The 23,681-nt window shown below is 43.5% G+C and overlaps 1 protein-coding gene across 1 annotated transcript in view; it reads right to left on the bottom strand.

The window, feature by feature from the left end:
* LOC135539946 (collagen alpha-1(VII) chain-like) overlaps window positions 1-15,498 on the bottom strand; it is a 97,071-nt gene extending 81,573 nt beyond the window's left edge. The window contains exon 1 of the mRNA XM_064966219.1: window positions 15,127-15,498. The gene's annotated coding sequence lies outside the window, so the exon portion shown is untranslated. The remainder of the gene's footprint in view (window positions 1-15,126) is intronic.
* Window positions 15,499-23,681: the final 8,183 nt, after the last annotated feature.

The raw sequence follows: 23,681 nt of genomic DNA, 5'->3' as shown, positions 1-23,681 counted from the left end.
CATTTCACATTCTGAAAATAAAGTGGTGATCCTAACTGACCTATGACAGGGAATTTTTAGGATTAAATGTTTTTTTGAAAAACTGAGTTTAAATGTATTTGGCTAAGGTGTACATAAAATTCCGACTTCAACTGTATGTTTATATGTAGGTATGACAGAGTAACAGAGGCAGAGAGGACAGAGTATATGTATTGGTCTGTAAAGTGAATCAAAATCCCAGCATCTGTAAGCATTTACAGTAGCATAGCATGTCACACTAATGAACTAACCCTAGCCCATAGAGCAGACAATGTCAAGCTGTTCTCACACATGAAAGTGGTCATGTTGGGACTCACCAATTAACACGCAAATAAACTGCCAGACTCACTAACAGCTACATTAGACTGGAGACCTTTAGAAGCTGACACTGCATTACTTTGTGTAGTCTACAATATGTCCATAAAGACACACACACATGCATGCACATACACAACACACATACACACATGCACGCACACATACATATTGGGTACACACACACATATACAGCCCGCGGCTTGTGGTTGGGATGAATGAGTCAATGTCCGACTCATGCTATCAGTCACTAAACACAGACAAGCACACCTGCCTTCAGCAAGGGTCAAATTTATTTAGAGTTGCGATTTGAGTATCTGACACAAAGCTCACTCTGTTTGTGAAGGGGTAAATGTTTGTCCTGGTACTGGTATGCAGAACTCGTGCTGAACTTCTTGTATCTCAACAATCGACAGCAGGACAAATTTAGAAACATACACAATCTTAGATCCTTTAGGTGACTAAGTCGCTTTGGATAAAAGCATCTGCTAAATGGCACATATTATATTATTATTATTGCTACGTGTCAGTGCACAGTTCATTAAAAAGTCCATAATATATTTATTTTTCATAGGATAGGGGAGCAGATTAAAAAAACAACCCTTTTAGATAATTGTCTGAAGGCAGAAACTCATGAGTCTGAAATGTTTGTTCCCCTTGAATAATTTAAAAACCACATAACCGCCATTTCCTGAACTTTTCTCGTAAGCAACCGACATACATATTTAATTCCAAATGTAGTGTCCCTTTCCCCTCTAAAACCCTAGACAAATCGAGATCCTCTATATAGGTTCCTCACCTATAAAATGGAATTACTCACAATTGCGCAATAACAGAAACCAAATCCACCCTCTTACATTTCATGTTATTTTTTACATTTTCTGTGGAATCCATAAAGTTACAGTTCTTTTATAGTCAAATTAAATTAAATCAAATCAAATTGTATTTGTCACATGCGCCAAATACAACATGTGTAGACCTTACAGTGAAATGCTTACTTACAAGCCCTTAACCAACAATGCTTTAAGAAGTTAAGAAGAAAAAAAGTAAAAAATAGAAAATAAAAAGTTACAAAAAATTGAACAGCAGCAGTAAAATAACAATAGCGAGGCTATATACAGGGGGTACCGGTACAGAGTCAATGTGCAGGGAGCACCGGTTAGTCGAGGTAATTGAGGTAATATATACATGAAGGTAGAGTTAAGGAAACCAGATTGTGAGAACACAGTCGGACCACATGTTTTTAAGATCTTAAATTTACAACTGAAACACTATATGTCGATGACAGTTAGATATAAAAACAACACCAGTTGAAAACTATATGATCAGTTGTAGCATGGTAAACATCCTACAAAGTGCGTTCACGTGGTCTCTCTTGTCTTCTCTCTCCCCTCTTAGTTTTTTAAAAGTGTTTTATTTTACCTTTATTTCACCAGGAAGGCAAGTTGAGAACAAATTCTCATTTACAATTGCGACCTGGCCAAGATAAAGCAAAGCAGTTCGACAGGTACAACAACACAGAGGTACACATGGAGTAAAACAAACAGTCAATAATACAGTAGAAAAATAAGTCTATATACAATGTGAGAAAATGAGGTGAGATAAAGGAGGTAAATGCAAAAAAGGCCAAGGTGGCGAAGTAAATACAACATAACAAGTAAAAAGATAATAATAATAAAAATGTATATGCCAGCTTCTCTCTTCCTTTGGCTCTCCATCCTTTCTGACTCTCTCGCTCACTTTTTTTTTACCTTCTGAGACAGCACCTGTCCTTCTGGTATTCATCAATGTAACATAGCTATTAAAAGCTTTTTAACACCATCATTTATTACCACATGGTGTGATCCAAGGACACCCCCATAAGAGTCCATACTTATGCTACGTTCACAATGAAGTGGAAAGGTGGTATTTACCACATACGACTGGGAAAAATCATCATCCCTGAACTCCGACTTCTCCCACAACTGACCTCTGACGTCACCTACTAAAGAAATGACCTCGATAACAGCATTTTCTGCAGTTAAATGTAACAAAACATTATTTATAAAAAGCTATCAATTAATATGTGTGGCGGCTTAGGAAAACGCTAAACTTTTCATTCTTTATATCTCTGAAAACTACCAACTGTCCCAAATCCAGATTTTTTTTAAATCACTGAGATAGCTTTATCAGAACCCGAGTTATGAGCTTTTAAAGTTGACTTCAGCCAAAATGTTAAAACTGAGAAAATGGCAATGAAAGATTCCTTTAAGTTAATTTCGATTTCCATTGAGACGAATGAGAGAAAAACACCAACACTCAGCTTGATTGTTTCAAAAGAGATTGTCACTATACTTATTATTTTTAAAACAGCAACTGCTGGTAATTATTATACGTAAGAGATAATCAACGAAGGGGCTATGAGTTCTATGAAAAATAATGAACGACATGGAAGGTGTTTCCAACACGCCCTCGTGGAGTGGAACTGACCTTCAACGGAGTTACATTATTTTCCAGAGAATGCATAGAGCCCTGAGTTGATTATCCCTTTTATACTGTACCATGGCTATAATTTAACACTTTTGCCACTAGAAATGGTTATTTGACAGGAGAACTGTATTCAACAATCACCAATAAATTAGCTAGCAAATTAGTAGTTGCCTTGATAACCAAACAAACAGACTTGCTACAGTAGTTTAGCTAGCCAAACCATCAGTCCTAGCTTGCTATTATGAAAATCGAATTCAACAATGCCAATAATGTTTTTAATACAACTTTTCATTCAAAAGCAGCTCAAACAGAACATGTAAGAACCGTCAACAACAAATTCTTAAAAAGAAAAACAGTAAAGAAAGATCTGTTTGATTTGGCTATATACAACACTGGAAGGCATGAAAGATGGCAAAACATAATGATCATTTAAATTCAGCTTGCAGGAATGGGTACTGGAACGAGTTGCCCATGTTTCTCCTGGTCATGGAGACAATCTCATCTGCTGAGAGATTAGATTCATTTGTCATTTAGGAAAAGTAAAAACAATACAAATACTCACAATCACACAAAACATAAATATAACTGTGGAGTAGTTTTGTGTTGACTGATACCTGGTTTTGTTGAAGGACCGGATGGCAATGTGAAAGAAGGATTTAATTCATATTGATAATAATGAATTTGACTCTCTATGACAAACATACAAACAAAGAGATCTCTAAAACATTCAGACAAAAACTACCAGGTCATAATTCTTACTTTAGCTGAATGCTCAATGGTGACAGCCACCTCAGATCCAGCTCTGGCCACCAGAACCATGAGCCGGCGCCTTCCCTTCACCATCTTACCCTGGAGGGGGGTGGGGGGGGGGGGCATGTTTCAGTGCTCTATCAGTCTTATTTCTTTGGGTCCACAATAAAGTAAATTGTCATGGAGACAACTGTTTTAAAACAAAGAGGCTCTATTCCTGTTCAAACCTTTGTGTGTCTCTAATCTGTATCTCGCTTTCAATGAATTAACATGAACTTGTTAGCTAGCTAACTTGTTGTGTGGGATATAGGGCTGAAAAATACCATGGCACTGAAAATAGTGAGTAAAACCTTTAGGCTAATGTTAGCTATACCTGCATGTCTTCAAACCTGTCTTCAGTTGTATTCACTCCAACAACATTGGCCATAGCTTACCTTAAACAAATACAAATTAGATGCAGGTTGTGAAGGCCTGATAGTTTATAAAGTCTAGGTAATGCATTGTGTACTTACAGTAACTAACTAGCTAGCTAATTAACTAGTGTAACATACCTTGCTCGTCAGTGAAGATGCTTTCTCATCTCTCCACTCATGATGAGGTGACAGACGATTGTAAAATAATCCTTGATTACCGGTAATTCAGCGCATACTGGCAGCTTTGCTCAAAGTAATGACAACTAACTATGTAAATCAAACAAAAAGCAATGTCGCTATTTTTCGGAAAAGTCAGCTGTCAGCTGATTACAACTAGAAAATGGGAAGATGGCGTACGTGTGCTACGATGACAGGAACCCAATCCCAATTGCACCCCTTCTTACTTGGGCACTCATTCACACCCCCTCAAATATAAAAGCAGTGGATTGCTGTACCTGTGTTGTGAGATAATTAATCTACACCTATCCAATGCTTTTACATCTTGAGGGGAGTAAAGGTGATTGGCCAGGGCTAGCAAGAAATTGAATGCGGCTCAAAATGACAGAAAAATTATAGCAAGATTACAGGATCCTGCAATACTGTTAATATATTTGGATCACTTTTCATGTCATTTTGGCCAGCTAATAGGCCTACCCACTGATCAAGCAACACCGGAAGAAAGTGCAGACCTCTTTTATGAACATTTGGCTTTTGCTCCGGCTTACGGCTACTTGTAGACAAAATGAAAATCTGACCCACTTGTATTGATAACTACATTACATTGATTGTAAATTACAACTTTATACTACTACATTACTAACTAGCTAGCTAATTATTCTGTGTCTAAATCAGCTGATTCCATTCATCTGTAGCATGTTAGGCTATCTTGAATGGACCAAGTCAGCTGTGACACTCTCTGGGAAGTTTGAGATAGAGTGTTCACATTGGGCATGCTAGCTAATGTAAAAAAAAATTGGAAATTAACCATTTTCCTTAAGTAATCATACAATATTGTTATATTACAATAAAGTAAAGGATTTAAAGTATCCAAAACAGCCAAAATAGCAAATTCCACAGAAACGGAATTTCATTGCTTTTGGCTTTTTCCCCAGCAAAAACTCAATGCGACATATGCCGATTCATATGTTTTTTTAAGAACTATCATTTATTTACAAGCATGATAGCTGTACTTTTAGTTTATGTTTGATGCAGATTGTTGGCCATTAGCTAACCTGCATTTCTAAATGAGTTCAAAGCACGTGAATGCATCCAACTGGTATTTATGACTTCACAACTGATAATTACCACCTTCCCACATGGTTATGAACTAGCACATTCCGGGAGCAGCTTTCACACCTGTGTATGACCACACCCACTGAGGTCATAAGGTCATTCCTTTGGTAACAATGACACGGCTGCCCTGGGGTGACCTAATAGACCACTGACTGATTGAGCTGTGTTCCTTACATAGTCATTGATGGAAAGGCAGGGTGTGTGTGTGTGTTGTGTGTTGTGTGTGTGTGAGAGAGAGAGAGAGAGAGAGAGAGAGAGAGAGAGAGGGGGCAGGGGAAAGAGAATGAGAGGGTCTGAGTGAGAGATAGAAAGAAATTAACAAGAAAGGGAAATAGTAGCTAAGGGAGAAAGGAAGAGATGGAAGGAAAGTAAGGAGACAGTGAACACACACTGTACTTTCTCCCAAGAGAGCAGCTGTGAAATGGCAGTGTTACAGTTGGTGAAAGATGCCATTCGCCTGGAGTGACAGAGAGGACCGTTGTGTAACAGCAAGGTTCCCTTGGCATGACATCAACACAGGGACAGAGGGGGACAGAGGGGAGGGGGACAGGGTGGGAAAATGTCGTAGTCAATTATCACACTATTTTACTCACCGGTGAGATGGCGTGTAGGCCTAAGTGTTCTGTACAGTGTACTGTACACTGGGTAACACAGCATTTGTCAGATTTTATAATGGGAGTCACGTTAAAGAGGAACTCTACTGTATAGTCCTACAGTACATGCCTGAAGTCAAGAAAAGGACAGACAACCCAGTCAGTGACCTCCATGGTAATGCCCCATTAAAGTGCATATCAGAACTCTGAAATGTCCGACTTGCTAACTGGGTGTAGTTAAACATGTGCCGTGTTCAACGAATTACCAAGTCGGAAATGTATGAGTGTCCTAGTTCCGACTATCAGGGAACGCACTACAGCATCAAGCTCGATCATGTCCACGCTCTCTTATCAGCCAAACTAAACAAAGAGACTCCATTTTGATAAATTGTCTTTGAGAAGTCCATAACCCTGTTTGCACAAGCTCCCAACATGCCCCTGGGGATTACAAGATGTAGCAGATGAAATGTCAGGGACCTCATGAACTTGTCTCCAAACATGAAGACTTTTCACTGTAAGAAACGTTTAGGTTTCTTTAAGCTCTGCAAGTTTCCCTGCCTTTGGTGCATCTTCACCTGGCTCGCTGTGAGAACATCTATAAGAAAGTCATGAGTCACTTTCTCCACTTAGACACAGAGAAAGGAGAGAGAAGCCGAGGCAAACATACAAAGAGACTCTTTCCTGTCTAGATTATAGCCTTTGTCCTGTTCATTTTCCATGAGACATTAATGACCACTTAAGAGTCAGCTATCTAACACTAAACCCACACAAGAGTCAGATCATTTCCATACTACCATGTCTAGACCTCCCCAACCTTTATAAATACCTTACACTACCTCAGCTTTACTGCATTTCTATTCTGAAACTCTCTGAAGACAATAGAGAATCAGCTCCCTGACAACACCAACATGGACTAACACAGCAAACAGACAGTAACCAACAGCAGTCTTCCCTTCCACAGATGACACACTTGGTAACCGTCCAGGTCTCTACACAACACAGCCCAGGAAAGTGGCACGCCATGAGCAGCAAGCAAACCATGGATGAGGAGTAGCAGAATGAATGGATGAAAAAGAAGGATAGTGGGGTGAAAGTGAAGTCTGAGAGGAAGGGAGAGACAGGAAAGTGATTATTGAGAAAAGGTGAGGAGGAAATAAAGACAATTCAGAGAAGGGGGGACTATGCAGTCTCAGTCGCTGTGGCACTGGGAGGTTTAAAAAAAAAACAGAAAAAGGCAGAAACCCACAGCAAAGACAGAAGTTTCCCAGGGAATGGAACACACGATTGAAACCATTGATACAGATGACCGCTTAATTCATAACAGCTCACAGAAAGGGATGGAATGAGACAGACAGACAGACAGACAGACAGACAGACAGACAGACAGACAGACAGACAGACAGACAGACAGACAGACAGACAGACAATAGAGAACATAGCAGGGAGAAAGAGAGTGAGAAAGAAAGAGGGATGAGGGAAAAAACAGAGGGAGAGGAGGGGCTTTGCACAGCAAATTAAAGTTGTCTCATTGGGATCTGGTCGCCATATTTGTCATGGTAGCATGCCAGTGACAGATAATAGCAGGGGAAACAACAGGATGTTGGCAGAGTTGTTCTCAGATGGGCCAGTGTGGCTCAACCCGGGCAGGCAGGTGTGGGGTGGGATGTGGTGGCTGATGCTGAGGCTTCCTCTGACATTGTTAAACCGCTGCCAGGGGCAGGGTGGTGGTGGTAACTAACTGGTGCTTTCTGACTCATCACATTTCCCCTATGCTAGTCTCTTTGATGTGTTGGAATGAAACAGCGTAGGAATCCTAGCTGTTTTTGATATACTCCAAACTTCCTGCAAAATCCTGACAACAATTTCAGTCACGACATACAGTACATGGATATTGCAGATAGTTTGGAGTATAAGCTACAACAGCTAAGATTCCTGCACTGTTCCATTCCAGCACATCAAAGGGAATAGCATGGGGAAAATGAGACCACCTGAGAACAACTATCTGCCAGCATATAGGCCTGGCTGTAGTTTTCCCTACTATTACTTAAATAGGGTGGGGTGGGCCCGCTGCATTGTCCCCAGCCTGATATCAAATGGCTACAATTTATTTCAAAATAACATTTTGATGGACCTTTGGAAATAAACCTCTTGAAATAAACACCAGTGGTACCAGTTCCCAACATTGGTAGACATGTAAGGGGCCCAGCTCTTCAGAGTGTGAAATATCTTATTTTTAAGACTTTTACACAAAGTGTGAAATATCTAATGTCGCCAAGCAGACAAAGTCAACGATTATGTCATCACCTGAGTCAAACACCGCACCTATTCTATATTTACAGTAACGGTATGCCACAGAATACGATACCAATGTAGAAAGAACATAGGCTGATACTTGATCAAAGACATCCTGTTCTTTTAAATTAACAGGAGGGTCGTTCCACAAAATGAGTTGGTGGGATTTAAAAAACATTTTTAACTTAATTTTAACATTCAAAGCTGGTTTTATGCAACAGGGATGGGCAATTGAACGCAAACTTCACCCCAAAAAATGTAATAGTTCAAACATTTCTAGCCTGTCTATACATAGTGACAGGGTTGACGTGTTATGCTCGACCCATTTAGTTTTCCACCAAAAAACACCAGAAAATTACCAAAAAGAGTAGAACCAGCTCACCTGCTTTTACACTAGGATGATTTGACTATTAGAGGTTCAATGTTTCTTTGTTTTGTTATGTTTTTAAAAAGGAACAGTTTCACTAAATTAAAACAATACTTCAGTTCAAGTAAAAGGGGTGACCCTAAAATGAGGGACAGTTTGAATCAAATAAATAAATAACTTCGAAATGACTTCGTCAAAGCAACAAAATACCTAGGGCTTGACAATGAAACTAGAAGAAATGTTGGGGTTAGGTGGGTTAAAATCTTAAGAGAAGTCAGAGAGTGCACAGAGGAGCAAAATTCTGAATTTCGGCCCTTTAGCATGTCTTTATTCATATAAAAAACGGATTAATTGAATTGTCCATGTGATCTATATTAAAGGGCAACTGAAAATGGCGCCGGAGGAGATGGCCGCCATTTTACGGTCTCCTAACCAATTGTGCTATTATGTGGGGGGTTTTCGCAATATTTGTAAATGATTTTGTACATAATGTTTCTGCAACCATATCTTATGGAAGAAAAGAGCTTCTGGATATCAGGACAGTGATCACTCACCTCGGATTAGATGAAGATTTCTTCAACAACAACAACAACAGCAGCAAGCAGGACTCACACAACATTCTCCAAACACCCAACAGGGCAGACATCCCAATTATTCGCAAAAGGAAGCGACGCAGAGGACAAAGAGCCGGATGCCTCGTCCGGACCCGCAGAAGACAACTAGGAATGCTGCCGCTACCGTCAATATTACTCACCAACGTGCAATCATTAGACAATAAACTAGACAAGGTAAGATCACGAATATCCTACCAACGGGACATCAAAAACGGTAATATACTATGCTTCAAGGAATTGTGGCTGAATGACGACATGGATATTCAGCTAGCGGGTGTAACGATTTCCGTTGGTGGAATGAGAGGAGGACCAAAGTGCAGCGTGGTACGTATCCATAATACTTTGAATCAAGAATGAATACACGAACAAAAACGATAAACAAACAGTTCTGACAGGTGCAACAAACGCTAACCAGAAAATAACTACCCACAACTCATAGTGGGAAAAAAGGCAACCTAAGTATGGTTCTCAATTAGAGACAACGATTGACAGCTGCCTCTGATTGGGAACCATACCAGGCCAAAACCAGAAATAAAAAAACTAAAATACACAACCTAAAACAAAAACACAGAATGCCCACCCCAACTCACGCCATGACCCAGCTAAAATAGAGACATACAAAAGGAACCAAGGTCCCCCCCCAAAGGTGCGGACTCCTGCCGCAAAACCTAAACCCATAGGGGAGGATCTGGGTGGGCATCTGACAGTGGTGGCAGCTCTGGTGCGGGACGTGGACCCCACTCCACCATAGTCTTGGCCCACTTAAGTGGCTCCTTTGGAGCGGCGATCCTCGCCACCGACCTCGGACTGGGGACCCTTGCAGCGGGCCCCGGACTGAAGACCCTCGTAGAGGGGGCCTCTGGACTGAGGGGCGGCGCCTATGGACTGAGGGGAGCCTCTGGACTGAGGGGCTGCGATTCTGGCAGCTCCGGAGTGAAGGGCGACTCTGGCAGCTCCGGAGTAAAGGGCGAGTCTGGCAGCTCCGGAATGAAGGGCGGTTCTGGCAGCTCCCGACTGACGGGCGGCTCTGGCAGCTCCCGACTGATGGGCGGCTCTGGCAGCTCCCGACTGATGGGCGGCTCTGGCAGCTCCCGACTAACGGGCGGCTCTGGCAGCTCCGGACTGACGGGCGGTTTTGGCAGTTCCCGACTGACGGGCGGCTCTGGCAGCTCCCAACTGACGAGCGGCTCTGGCAGCTCCGGACAGGAGGGAGACTCTGGCATCTCCGGACAGGAGGGAGAACCTAGAGGGAGGAGACGGAGAGACAGCCTGGTGCGTGGGGCTGCCACAGGACCCACCAGGCTGGGGAGACCTACAGGAGGTCTGTTGTGTGGAGGAGGCACCGGATAGACCGGGCTGTGGGGGAGCACTGGAGCTCTGGTGCGCAGCCTTGGCACCACTCCTCCAGGCTGGATGACCACTTTAGCCCGGACCCTCCAGAGTGCAGGCACAGGTTGAACCGGGCTGTGGGTGAGCACTGGAGATCTAGTGCATACCACTCGCACCTCTCCCTTGGGCTCAATGCCCACATTCGCCCGGCACGGGCGGAGCGCAGGCATAGGGCGAACTGCACCCTCCCAGCGCCCTGGAGACACAGCACGCAACGCCGGATACCCTGGGCCGAAACGGCGTACCGGAGACCAAAACGCTGTGTGCACAATACGTCCTGGCTGGATGCCCACTCTCGCATGGCACTTGCGGGGGGCTGGCCTATAGCGCACCAGGCTATGAGCACATACCGGCGACACCGTGCGCTTGACCGCATAACACGGTGCCTGACCAGTACTGCGCTTCTTCCGGTAAGCACGGGGAGTTGGCTCAGGTCTATCGCCTGACTCCGCCAATCTCCCCGTGTGCCCTCCCACCAAAAAATTGGGGGGCTGCCTCTCGTGCCTGTTGCGCTGCCTTACCTCATATCGCCGCCGCTCAGCTCTCGCTGCCTCCAGATCTTCCTTGGGGCGACGATATTCCCCAGCCTGTGCCCAGGGTCCCTTGCCTTCCAGTATCTCCTCCCAAGTCCAGGAGTCCAGAACCCTCTTCTCCTGGTTACCACGCTGCTTGGTCCTTTTTTGGTGGTGGTGTAACGATTTTCGTTGGTGGAAGGAAAGGAGGACCAAAGTGCAGTGTAGTAAGTATCCATAATACTTTGAATCAAGAATGAATACACGAACACAAACAACAAAACAATAAATGAACAGTTCTGACAGGTGCAACAAACACTAACCAGAAAATAACTACCCACACCTCATAGTGGGAAAACAGGCTACCTAAGTATGGTTCTCAACCAGAGACAACAATTGACAGCTGCCTCTGATTGGGAACCATACCAGGCCAAAACCAGAAATAAAAAACCTAGAACAAAAACATAGAATGCACACCCCAACTCACGATCTGACCAAACTAAAATAGGGACATACAAAAGGAACTAAGGTCAGGACGTGACAGCGGGATACACGCTGCACCGTCAGGATAGAACAGCACCCTCCGGTAAGATGAGGGGGGGCAGTCTGTGCATATTTTTAAACAACAGCTGGTGCACGAAATCTAAGGAAGTCTCGAGATTTTGCTGGCCTGAAGTAGAGTATATTGCGATAAACTGCAGGCCACACTACTTGCCTAATGAGTTCTCAGCTATACTTTTCGTGGCTGTTAATTTACCACCACAGACAGATTCTGGCACTAAGACTGCATTCAGTCAGCTGTATAAAGAAATAACCAAACAGGAAACCATTCACCCAGAGGCGGCGCTCTTAGTGGCCGGAGACTTTAATGCAGGGAAACTTAAATCAGTTCTACCAACCAGAGGGAAAAAAACATCTAGATCACCTGTACTCCACACACAGAGACGCGTACAAAGCTATCCCTCGCCCTCCATTTGGTAAATCCGACCACAACTCTATCCTCCTGATTCCTGCTTACAAGCAAAAACTAAAGCAGGAAGCATCAGTGACTCGGTCTATAAAAAATGGTCAGATGAAGCAGATGCTAAACTACAGGTTCTGCTTTGCTATCACAGACTGGAACATGTTCCGGGATTCTTACGATGATATTGAAGAATACACCACTTCAGTCACTGGCTTTATCAATAAGTGCATTGAGGACGTCGTCCCCACAGTTACTGTACGTACATACCCCCTACCACTAAAGGGTAGAGCAGCCGCTTTCAAGTTGCGGGACTCTAACCCGGAAGCTTCCAAGAAATCCCGCTATGCCCTGCGATGAACCATCAAACAGGCAAACATGTCCCTGATTGAGTCTGTAATAACAACATGCTTCAAGCAGACGACCATGGTCCCTGTGCCCAAGAACACAAAGGTTAACCTGCCTAAATGACTACAGACCCGTGGCACTCATGTCTGTAGCCATGAAGTGCTTTGAAAGGCTGGTAATGGCTCACATCAACACCATTATCCCAGAAACCCTAGACCCACTCCAATTTGCATACGGCCCAAACAGATACACAGATGATGCAATCTCTATTGCTCTCCACACTGCCCTTTCCCCCCTAAGGAACACCTATGTGAGAATGCTGTTCATTGACTACAGCTCAGCGTTCTACACCATAGTACCCTCAAATCTCATCACCAAGCTAAGGATCCTGGGACTAAACACCTCCCTCTGCAACGGGATCCTGGACTTCCTGACAGGCCGCCCCCAGGTGATGAGGGTAGGTAGCAACACATCTGCCACGCTGATCCTCAACACTGGAGCTCCCCAGGGGTGTGTGCTCAGTCCCCTCCTCTACTCCCTGTTCACCCGCGACTGCATGGCAAGGCACGACTCCAACACTATCATTAAGTTTGCTGACGACACAACAGTGGTAGGCCTGATCACCGACAATGACAAGACAGCCTATAGGGAGGAGGTCAGAGACCTGACCGGGTGGTGCCAGAATAACAACCTATCCCTCAACGTAACCAAGACATCAACAACAAACTAGATTAGTCCAAACACACCACGACAGTTGTGAAGTGGGCATGACAAAGCCTATTCCCCCTCAGGAAACTAAATAGATTTGGCATGGGTCCTGAGATCCTCAAAAGGTTCTACAGCTGCAACACAGAGAACATCCTGACCGGTTGCATCACTGCCTGGTACGGCAATTGCTCGGCCTCCGACCGCAAGGCACTTCAGAGGGTAGTGCGTACGGCCCAGTACATCACTGGGGCAAAGCTGCCTGCCATCCAGGACCTCTACACCAGCCGGTGTCAGAGGAAGGCCCTAAATATTGTCAAAGACCCCAGCCACCCCAGTCATAGTCTGTTCTCTCTACTACCGCATGGCAAGCTGTACCGGAGTGCCAAGTCTAGGACAAAAAGGCTTCTCAACAGTTTTTACCCCCAAACCATAAGACACCTGAATAGGTAACCAAATAGTTACCCGGACTATTTGCATTTTTTTCCACACCATTGGTTAGAGCCTGTAAGTAAGCATTTCACTGTAAGGTCTACCTACACCTGTTGAATTCGGCGCACGTGACAAATAAACGTTGATTTGATTTGATTTAATATAACAGGCTTTTAAAATCCAATATTGGTGTACATTTTCTACTCAAAGGTAGACTCTGCGATATGACGTTGATGCAGAAAGTATACAGCATAGTGGGTCAATTTCCGCAACAACTAATAGCGTTTAAGCGCAAGGCTCAACTTCGTCACTGTTTTGGTTCTCTGGCTACCACACTGTAACAGTGTGAAGCGAACCTGTGCACATACGCAGATACTGTGTGTGAGAGCGAAGTCTTGCATTTCGCTCATCTCAATAAACTACAGTGCTGCTCGTGGCAACATAATTTCGCTGAGTCTACATTTAAAATATCAAAAGGACTAATTTTGTGGAATGACCCATGACCCAATGCCTGCTTTTAGAAGGTTATTCTCTAAGAGTTCAGGCAAGGTGCATAAAACCTATTCTCTGTGTTTCAAACTCAGCTTTTTTCTTCTTCGGATTATAAAGTCTAATGAACCAGGTGATTTCAGCATTCTGATGCTGGATGCTGAGGTAATGAGATATGCTTACCCCGAAGGCTACAATTTGAGTGTGTCTGAGACTGTGAAACAATAGATGTAGCCTACACTGTAAAACCATGAAACATGCGACACGTTTATAACCTAAACGTCAATGTTTAAAACTTAAACTTTAGGCATTTAGATTTGCCAATAAGTGTTCTCATCGTAAACACATTCGTTTAGAATGCAAGATTAAACATGATAGTCAGCTTTTTCTAGTCAGTTTCCAACCAGGAAAATACCTTTATCTCCCAAGTGTTCAGATTTTCAACACCAGTGTTTAATTTCCCACCATCCCTTTTAGAGTGCATTTAATCATTAGAAACTTGCCTTTACCGCTTTACACCCTACAGTGTTAAAACAACACCCCCAGTGTTTTGTGTTTAACCTAACCACCTTGTGCTGAATGAGTGTGTTTAAAAGTGTTACAGCAATCTAAACACATGTGTTTTAATTTACATTCTAAATGCCTTGATGCGTTCAAAAAGTGTTACAGAGAGGTTTTTAGTTATGTTTTCAGATCCTCAACACTTGGTTTGACAGTGTAGTCTGACTGTATCAAAAACCTGATTTCAAAACAATTAGCCAGCATTTTGCACACCAGGAAGAATAGTTGCTGCCTCGGCAAAAGCTAATGGAATCCAAATAAATTTGAATTAAAAAAAATATATGAAATAAAAAATGTACAATTTAAATCATTTGACAAGTAAACAGCAAATCAGTTGTCTGGTCTTGTTCAAGTGCTTTTGCCTCAGGGAGACTGGTGATTTGTGGTTGATTGATTGACATAGGCATATATTTCTGTGTTTAAGCACCACCAGGCTAGAGCAGACATGAGTAAACCAAATAAGCATGCACCATAGAAACGGTAGCACTTTTATTAAGTGAGTAAGAACCGTGCGTAATGCATGTCCCGAACCTCTCAGCCGCAGCATCCGAGCTCACAGTGGACCGCAACGACCGCACCTGGCAACATTCCAAGTCCTCACTCACCTTTCCACTTGTTGCATAATAATCCACCCGTCTCCCCGTTCTTCCTCCACGTCTACTGCGAGTTAGTAAATTAATAGGCAAACTGTATATTCACTCTGTCACTCTAGCCCGTTGTCAGATAGCCTCCTCTGCTGCACAACTTTCACGAAGCGTCCCGTGGCGCATGCCAGGTCCCGCGAAAAGATAGTCAGTGTCGTGTTTAGTTTAGCTGTAACACAGGCAGATTGGATGGCTCAAATTGGGCAGAAACTGCAGTACTGGGAGGACAGATTTGTTCGGATGCTTGAACGAGAGTCCTGAGCAATTCCCTCGTTTTCCTTTTTTTTGTCTCACTTTTCTCTCTCCCTCACAGTCCGGAGCTGGGGTTCGCACGCTCTACCCGCCCTCATCAGCAGCAGCCAATGGCGCGAAGACCTCGTGCGTTGATGAAATACTTGCCTCTATACCAAACCATTTACATTGGAATAAGAGATACAGTAACAGTCAAAAGTTTGGACACACCTACTCATTCAAGGTTTTTTCTTTATTTTGACTATTTTCTACATTGTAGAATAATAGTGAAGACATCAAAACTATGAAATAACCAGAGGCGATATTAGCATGTAAATCTTAGTGGGGCATAAAATGCCAGCAAAGCCACTACACAGCACAACACTAAACAATACATTAATTGCACTGTAACGGTAACAAACGGTGCCCACAAACTGTTAGGGTCTACATAAAACTGTCCCAACAGCAGCGTCCCAACAGCAGTCCCCAAACTTTACCACTGCCACTGTAAACCTGGCTATCAGCAGAGCCTTGTCTGACAGCAAAACAGTTCATTCAGCCTCCTTTACTGCCTTTTAAAAAATAATCTATGGACAATTGAGATTTCTTCAGCACTTTTGAAATGTACAGCGACAGAATTCAGAACATGGGCCATTCTTACAGTGTTCTCCCTGTACACCAAGTCAGAACCGTAGGATAAATGAAGGGGCCATATAAGCAGACAATGAAAGCGCTTACAATAATCAATGATTATATTTATCTAAAACAAGTTATAGGCTACATGTGCACCACCAAGTCAGAACAGTAGGTGAAATTAAGAGGGGGAAATAGACAAAATTATTAAGGTGAGGCACATTGGCTGCTAACAGCTTACTACACTTAGTATTACTTTTTTAGCTACAGTATACATACAGTACCAGTCAAAAGTTTGGGCACACCTACTCATTCAAGGGTTTTTCTTTATTTTTACTATTTTCTATATTGTAGAATAATATTGAAGACATCAAAACTATGTTAAACAAATCAAAATATATTTTATATTTGAGATTCTTCTTGACGACAGCTTTGCAAACCCTTGGCATTCTCTCAACCAGCTCCATGAGGTGATCACCTGGAATCCATTTCAATTAACAGGTGTGCCTTGTTAAAGGTTAATTTGTGGAAATTCTTTAATTCTTGAGCCAATTAGTTGTGTTGTGACAAGGTAGGGGTGGTATACAGAAGATAGGGTGGCGCACAATTGGCCCAGCGTCGTCCGGGTTAGGGTTTGGCCGGGGTAGGCCGTCATTGTAAATAAGAATCCGTTCCTAACTGACTTGCATAGTTAAATAAACATTTTAAAAATTGCCCTATTTAGTAAAAGACCATGTCCATATTATGGCAAGAACAGCTCAAATAAGCAAAAAGAAATGACTTACTTTAAGACATGAAGGTCAGTCAGTTTATTATTTTTTACCCCTTTTTCCTCCACAATTGGTAGTAGTTACAGTCTTGTCTCACTGCAACTCCTGTACAGACTCAGTAGAGGTGAAGGTTGAGAGCCATGTGTCCTCTGAAACACAACCCAACCTAGCCACAATGCACATCCAACCCAGAAGCCAGCCACACCAATGTGTCAGGGGAAACACTGTGGGCCTGGTGACCTGGTCAGTGCACACTGCCTGCCACAGGGGTCACTGGTGTATCCCACTAGGATATCCCTGCCAGCCAAGCTCTCCCTAACAACACTGGGCCAATTGTGCATTGCCCCATGGACCTCCCGGTCACAGCCGGCTGCGACAGAGCCTGGGCTCAAACCCAGAATCTCTGGTGGCACAGCTAGCACTGCGATGCAGTGCCTTAGACCACTGCGCCACCGGGAGGCCCTCTTTGAAAGCTTCTTCAAGTGCAGTTGCAAAAACCATCAAACGCTATGATGAAACTGGCTCTCGTGAGGACCTCCACAGGAAAAGAAGTTAGAGTTACCAGCCTCAAAAATTGCAGCCAAAATAAATGCTTCACAGAGTTCAAGTAACAGACACATCTCAATGTCAACTGTTCAGAGGAGAATGTGAATCATGCCAAATCATGGGCAAATTGCTATAAAGAAACCACTACTAAAGGACACCAATAATAAGAAGAGACTTGATTGGGCCAAGAAACACGAGCAATGGACATTAGACTGGTGGAAATCTGTCCTTTGGTCTGATGAGTCCAAATTTGAGATCTTTGATTCCAACCGCAGTGTGAGACACAGAGTAGGTAGTAGTAGTAGTAGTAGTCTTTGTGAGATGCAGAGTAGGTGAACAGATGATCTCCGCATGTGTGGTTCCCACTGTGAAGCATGGAGGAGGTGTGATGGTGATGGTGGCGGTGTGGGGGTGCTTTGCTGGTGACACTGTCAGTAATTTATTTAGAATTCAAGGCACACTTAACCAGCATGGCTTCCACAGCATTCTGCAGCAATATGCCATCCCATCTGGTTTGGGCTTAGTGGGACTATCATTTGTTTTTCAACAGGACAATGACCCAACACACCTCCAGGCTGTGTAAGGGCTATTTGACCAAGAAAGGGAGTGATGGAGTGCTGCATCAGATGACCAGGCCTCCACAATCACCCAAGTTCCCAGTTGTCTTAAACTCACTAAAGTCAGATTTCACAGTTCCGAGTTAACCGTTGTTTTGAGTGTGACAGAAATCCTGATGGATTGACAGCATGGCCAATGTTGAATGTTTATCATTTTAAGCTTGGAAATAGACCCTTAATCCCAGAATTGGGACCACACACACACACACACACACACACACACACACACACACACACACACACACACACACACACACACACACACACACACACACACACACACACACACACACACACACACACACACACACACACACACACACACAACTGAGTAGCAGGCTAGGGATTGCTTTTCAATACTTGCAGTTAGCCACTGATTCCTTCCAAATCATTCATTGTTTGAATTAGCGATTTCCAACTTGATGTGTAATGTGTCTGTCCAATGGCCGATGAGCACCGATACATTTATCTATAATTTATCTTCATTATTTCTCTTCATATGACAAGGATTAAAAACGATTCGCCAGTAGATTGTCGACTTGATTCATCATGATGACTGTTAGCTAAGATTTTGAAAGTATGTGTCCAATCAAAGCCAATCAAATCTACTGTAGATATAATGTGATTTGAAGTTATTATATCTGTGGTCAATGACCTTGAGCCTTCTTGGATTGGCACTTCTGATGTAACTCTATGGCAGCACCCAAGGGGCTTGATTTTTCAAGCTCTACCCTTAGATTTGGCAGTGACGTAGTGTCCCCATGAGTGACAGAACACTCAGCCAATCATGGCGCAAATAGCGAACATTACCAACCCCTACGCTCCGTATTTTCCGCTGGCTGCCCCGCCACCACAGAAAGCACCGATCTAGGCTGAAACACCTGCATTTTGGATTTGCTTTACTCAAGAAAGCAAAAAAGAGACTATATTTGTATGGAGGCTTTATTAACTAAATAATTTTGTATCTATTTTTACATTGTTGGTAAACTGATATGTTTATTTTATTTTTTTATTTCATCTTTATTTAACCAGGTAGGCAAGTTGAGAACAAGTTCTCATTTGCAATTGCGACCTGGCCAAGATAAAGCAAAGCAGATCGACACATACAACAACACAGAATTACATATGGAGTAAAACAAACATACAGTCAATAATAAAGTAGAAAAATAAGTCTATATACAATGTGAGCAAATGAGGTGAGATAAGGGAGGTAAAGGCAATAAAAGACCATGGTGGAGAGGTAAATACAATATAGCATAATATGTGACACATATTAATGCAAAAATAACATGCAAAATAGGCAACCCCCCTGAATGATGAGTCGCCACTACACATGCTGGTTTGCAAAGTGTCATTGAATTTCCAGCCAGCGTGGGGATATCCAACATTTGAAATGTTTATTCGCCTGCAACCTACATTCAGAATTACTTCTTCTTCTTTAAATTTGTATTGGCGGTCTTGAAACTGGCTTCAAATGATTGCTGTGTCCCTGGGGGTTTCACCAGGCAATTCATATCAGACGGCACAAAGCCCATACCTCGCTGGAGAACTTCCCTGCTGAATTCCAGGCGGGTCATGGTTTCTGGTCTGGCGGTTGTTGCTGTTACTGCTGCTGCTCCTGGTGCTGCTGCTGCGCTCCGTCCCTGGCAGCCTCCTCTTAGGGGACTAGTGTCAGCCACACCACGTTGTAGCGGTGCGTCACTCCTGGGTTCATTATGGACATCTTGCTCAGGTGGGATATGGTGGTTTTGGTTATGGTCTTTGGTCCTTTGGTCTGGTCACTACTTCTGTTGGTCTGCGCCTGGTGATTGCTGGTCCGCTGGTCCTGTTCTGGTCGGTGGTGGCTGTTGGAGGGCAGATAGGAAAAAAGAAAGGCAGGGGAGGAGAGCTGCAGGCCAAGGGTAGAGGGAATAAGGCTTGCCTCGCGAGCACTTTACTCGCCTCAAGGCCTGCAGTCTGTCGTCTCTTCCTCAGGCAGCCGGTCCGGTTCTGTTTCTGGATGGTCCGTGGAGTCAGGTTTCGGCCTTGTCCGATGGAACAGAGAGACAGCGTCAGCAGTGGTCGAGCCACTGGTACCGCTGCTGCCATCTGGTCTGCCCAAAGAAAAGGTTAGTGAGAGAAGGTAGAGAGAGGGACACAACCCCAGAAAATATCCACCATGCAGGGTTAATGAAGAGAAACCAGAGTCGAAAAGGGATTCAGAATGTCTGTCGGGTTGGGAAGACTGAGATATGAGACTACCTAAACCATCTAAACTGGAACATCCATTTCAGTAATGCGGTGCCATAACAGATTGGATTTGTTTAGAAAAATGTGTGTTATTTATAATTCAGTAACATAAGGTGAATTAATCAATGCAGAAACATAGATATTGAAACAAATAATTCAAAAAATCTACCTTCAATAGAGTATGCTCGGAAATATGATAATGATGGGTGTGGTTTTGGTTTAACACTGGTTATTAACACCAACACAGGGGTTGATTTACACCAATGTGTGTTAATTTAACACTTACAGAGTTCATTTAACATCTGAATCAACACTAGAAATGTTACACTGAAAAATCAACACAGCCAATTTGCTATGTATTAGCAGGCCAATAATACAGCCCACCGTAGCTTGTTCGGAAGGGAAGAAAACATTTCATAGAGGCGGGTGCATGGGAGGAGGAAGAAGAATATTATAAAACAGTAGATCATTGCCTGTCTATCTGTTTTGTTTTCATGACTGTGCAGTAAGAACTTGGTAGGTGTATTCTTACTAGTGCTTAGTATGTTTTGGGTGGGGTTGACATGGGTCAAAGTAGCGTGAGTTCTCAGTTGACAGACGTGCATGTTTAAGCATATCAGTGAGGGGGTAAAAAATGCCATTACTGTCTTGACATGCTGTATAGATTTACAGTGCATTCTATTTTTGACCCTGGTTTAAAATCTATGCAAGCTATACTACAGGTGTGTGTGGGTGTGTTTGCGTGTGTGTGTCAGTAAAGAAGGGGAAACTGTGCTAGGCAGATGTGCAGCTCTGACTCTCTTGAAGCAGTCAACAAATCTAAAACCACAACCAAAACACATTCCAGTCCAGGACTCTCTGCATGCTCTACTGATGCTTCTGCTTTAAGTTGTGGTGGGAAGAGGAGACAGGAACAAGGGAATTGACTGGGTATACTGTGGTTAGCCCTCTGCATTGTCGGAACTAGAAGCACAAGCATTTTGCTACACTCGCATTAACATCTGCTAACCATGTGTATGTGACAAATAAAATTTGATGTGATTTGATTTGATTTGAATTGCCTCCCTAAACCCTACCAGTCATACAGTCACTGACCCAAGACATGCTTCTTTATGCATATTTATACAAGGGGTGTTTTTAATCCTAAATGCTGATTGGTTAAAACCACATTCTAGTCCGTGTGGATTCTACAAGTTATCACTGGCTAAATCTACGACTTTAGAATGCCTACTTACTCTGTTCCATCTGACTGCGCAATCCACTGTCTCATCAGCCCAGCCAAGCAATTTATAAACTTGAACTACACTATAAAAATGTAATAAAGATCAAATTAAACGTGCAGCTAGTTTGCAGTGTTTCCAGCTTCAGTTTGAAGTAATTGTGTTAGCTGTGTTGTTGGCTAGCTCCTCTGAACAACATTGTCCTGACAAGAGGGCACATGTATGCAAGGTAAAATCGCGCCTCATTAGCTCATAAATGTCACTAGAAAACAGCTCAAACAAGTGCAAATGCAGCTACTGTTGTTAGTTGGTAATCCATTGTACAAAGGTGATAATGCCCTCGAAGCCTGTGTTTGGAGGATATATTGACATGGTTTGACAGCCCTCAACTTCTTCTCGGGCCTAACAACACCCGTGCGAATATATCCTCCAAACACCGGCTTCTAAGGCGTTCTAATGCTCTACAACAAAGCTTTCTTAGTGTCCAACAAGCTTTCTTTACCCGTAACCTTGTTCTAAACACCTCCAAAACAAAGGTAATGTGGTTTGGTAAGAAGAATGCCCCACTGCCCACAGATGTTATTATACCTCTGAGGGTTTAGAGCTTGAGGTAGTCACCTCATATAACATTTACATTTAAGTCATTTAGCAGACGCTCTTATCCAGAGCGACTTACAAATTGGTGAATTCACCTTCTGACATCCAGTGGAACAGCCACTTTACAATAGTGCATCTAAATCATTAAGGGGGGGGGGGTGGTGAGAAGGATTACTTATCCTATCCTAGGTATTCCTTGAAGAGGTGGGGTTTCAGGTGTCTCCGGAAGGTGGTGATTGACTCCGCTGTCCTGGCGTCGTGAGGGAGTTTGTTCCACCATTGGGGGGCCAGAGCAGCGAACAGTTTTGACTGGGCTGAGCGGGAACTGTACTTCCTCAATGGTAGGGAGGCGAGCAGGCCAGAGGTGGATGAACGCAGTGCCCTTGCTTGGGTGTAGGGCCTGATCAGAGCCTGGAGGTACTGCGGTGCCGTTCCCCTCACAGCTCCGTAGGCAAGCACCATGGTCTTGTAGCGGATGCGAGCTTCAACTGGAAGCCAGTGGAGAGAGCGGAGGAGCGGAGTGACGTGAGAGAACTTGGGAAGGTTGAACACCAGACGGGCTGCGGCGTTCTGGATGAGTTGTAGGGGTTTAATGGCACAGGCAGGGAGCCCAGCCAACAGCGAGTTGCAGTAATCCAGACGGGAGATGACAAGTGCCTGGATTAGGACCTGCGCCGCTTCCTGTGTGAGGCAGGGTCGTACTCTGCGGATGTTGTAGAGCATGAACCTACAGGAACGGGCCACCGCCATGATGTTGGTGGGAGTATATAAGTACTTGGGAGTATGGTTAGACAGTGCACTGTCCTTCTCTCAGCACAGATCAAAGCTGCAGGCTAACGTTAAATCTAGACTTGGTTTCCTCTATCCTAATTGCTCCTCTTTCACCCCAGCTGCCAAACTAACCTTGATTCAGATGACCATCCTACCCATGCTAGATTACGGAGACATCATTTATAGATCGGCAGGTAAGGGTACTCTCGAGCTGCTTGACGTTCTTTACCATTCGGCCATCAGATTTGCCACCAATGCTCATTATAGGACACATCACTGCACTTTATACTCCTCTGTAAACTGGTCATCTCTGTATACCCGTCGCAAGACCCACTGGTTGATGCTTATTTATAAAATCCTCTTATGCCTCACTCCCTCCTATCTGAGAAATCTACTGCAGCCCTCATCCTCCCCATACAACACCCGTTCTGCCAGTCACATTCTGTTAAAGGTCCCCAAAGCACACACATCCCTGGTCGCTCCTCTTTTCAGTTCGCTGCAGCTAGAGACTGGAACGAGCTGCAACAAACACTCAAACTGGACAGATTTATCTCAATCTCTTCATTCAAAGACTCAATCATGGACACTCTTACTGGCAGTTGTGGCTGCCCTGTGTGATGTATTGTTTTCTCTACCTTTTTGACCTTTGTGCTGTTGACTATGCCTAATAATGTTTGTACCATGTTATGTGCTGCTACCATGTTGTGTTGGTACCATGTTGTTGTTATGTTGTGTTGCTACCATGCTGTGTTGTCATATGTTACTGCCTTGCTATTTTGTTTTCTTAGGTCTCTTTTTATGTAGTGTTGTGTTGTCTCTCTTGTTGTGATGTGTGTTTTGTCTTGTATTTATTTATTTATTTTAATCCCAGGCCTCCGTCCCAGCAGGAGGCCTTTTGCCTT

The sequence above is a fragment of the Oncorhynchus masou genome, chromosome 5, assembly GCF_036934945.1.
Source record: "Oncorhynchus masou masou isolate Uvic2021 chromosome 5, UVic_Omas_1.1, whole genome shotgun sequence".
Taxonomy (NCBI): Eukaryota; Metazoa; Chordata; class Actinopteri; order Salmoniformes; family Salmonidae; genus Oncorhynchus; species Oncorhynchus masou.
This window is presented reverse-complemented; position numbering and strand designations above follow the sequence as displayed.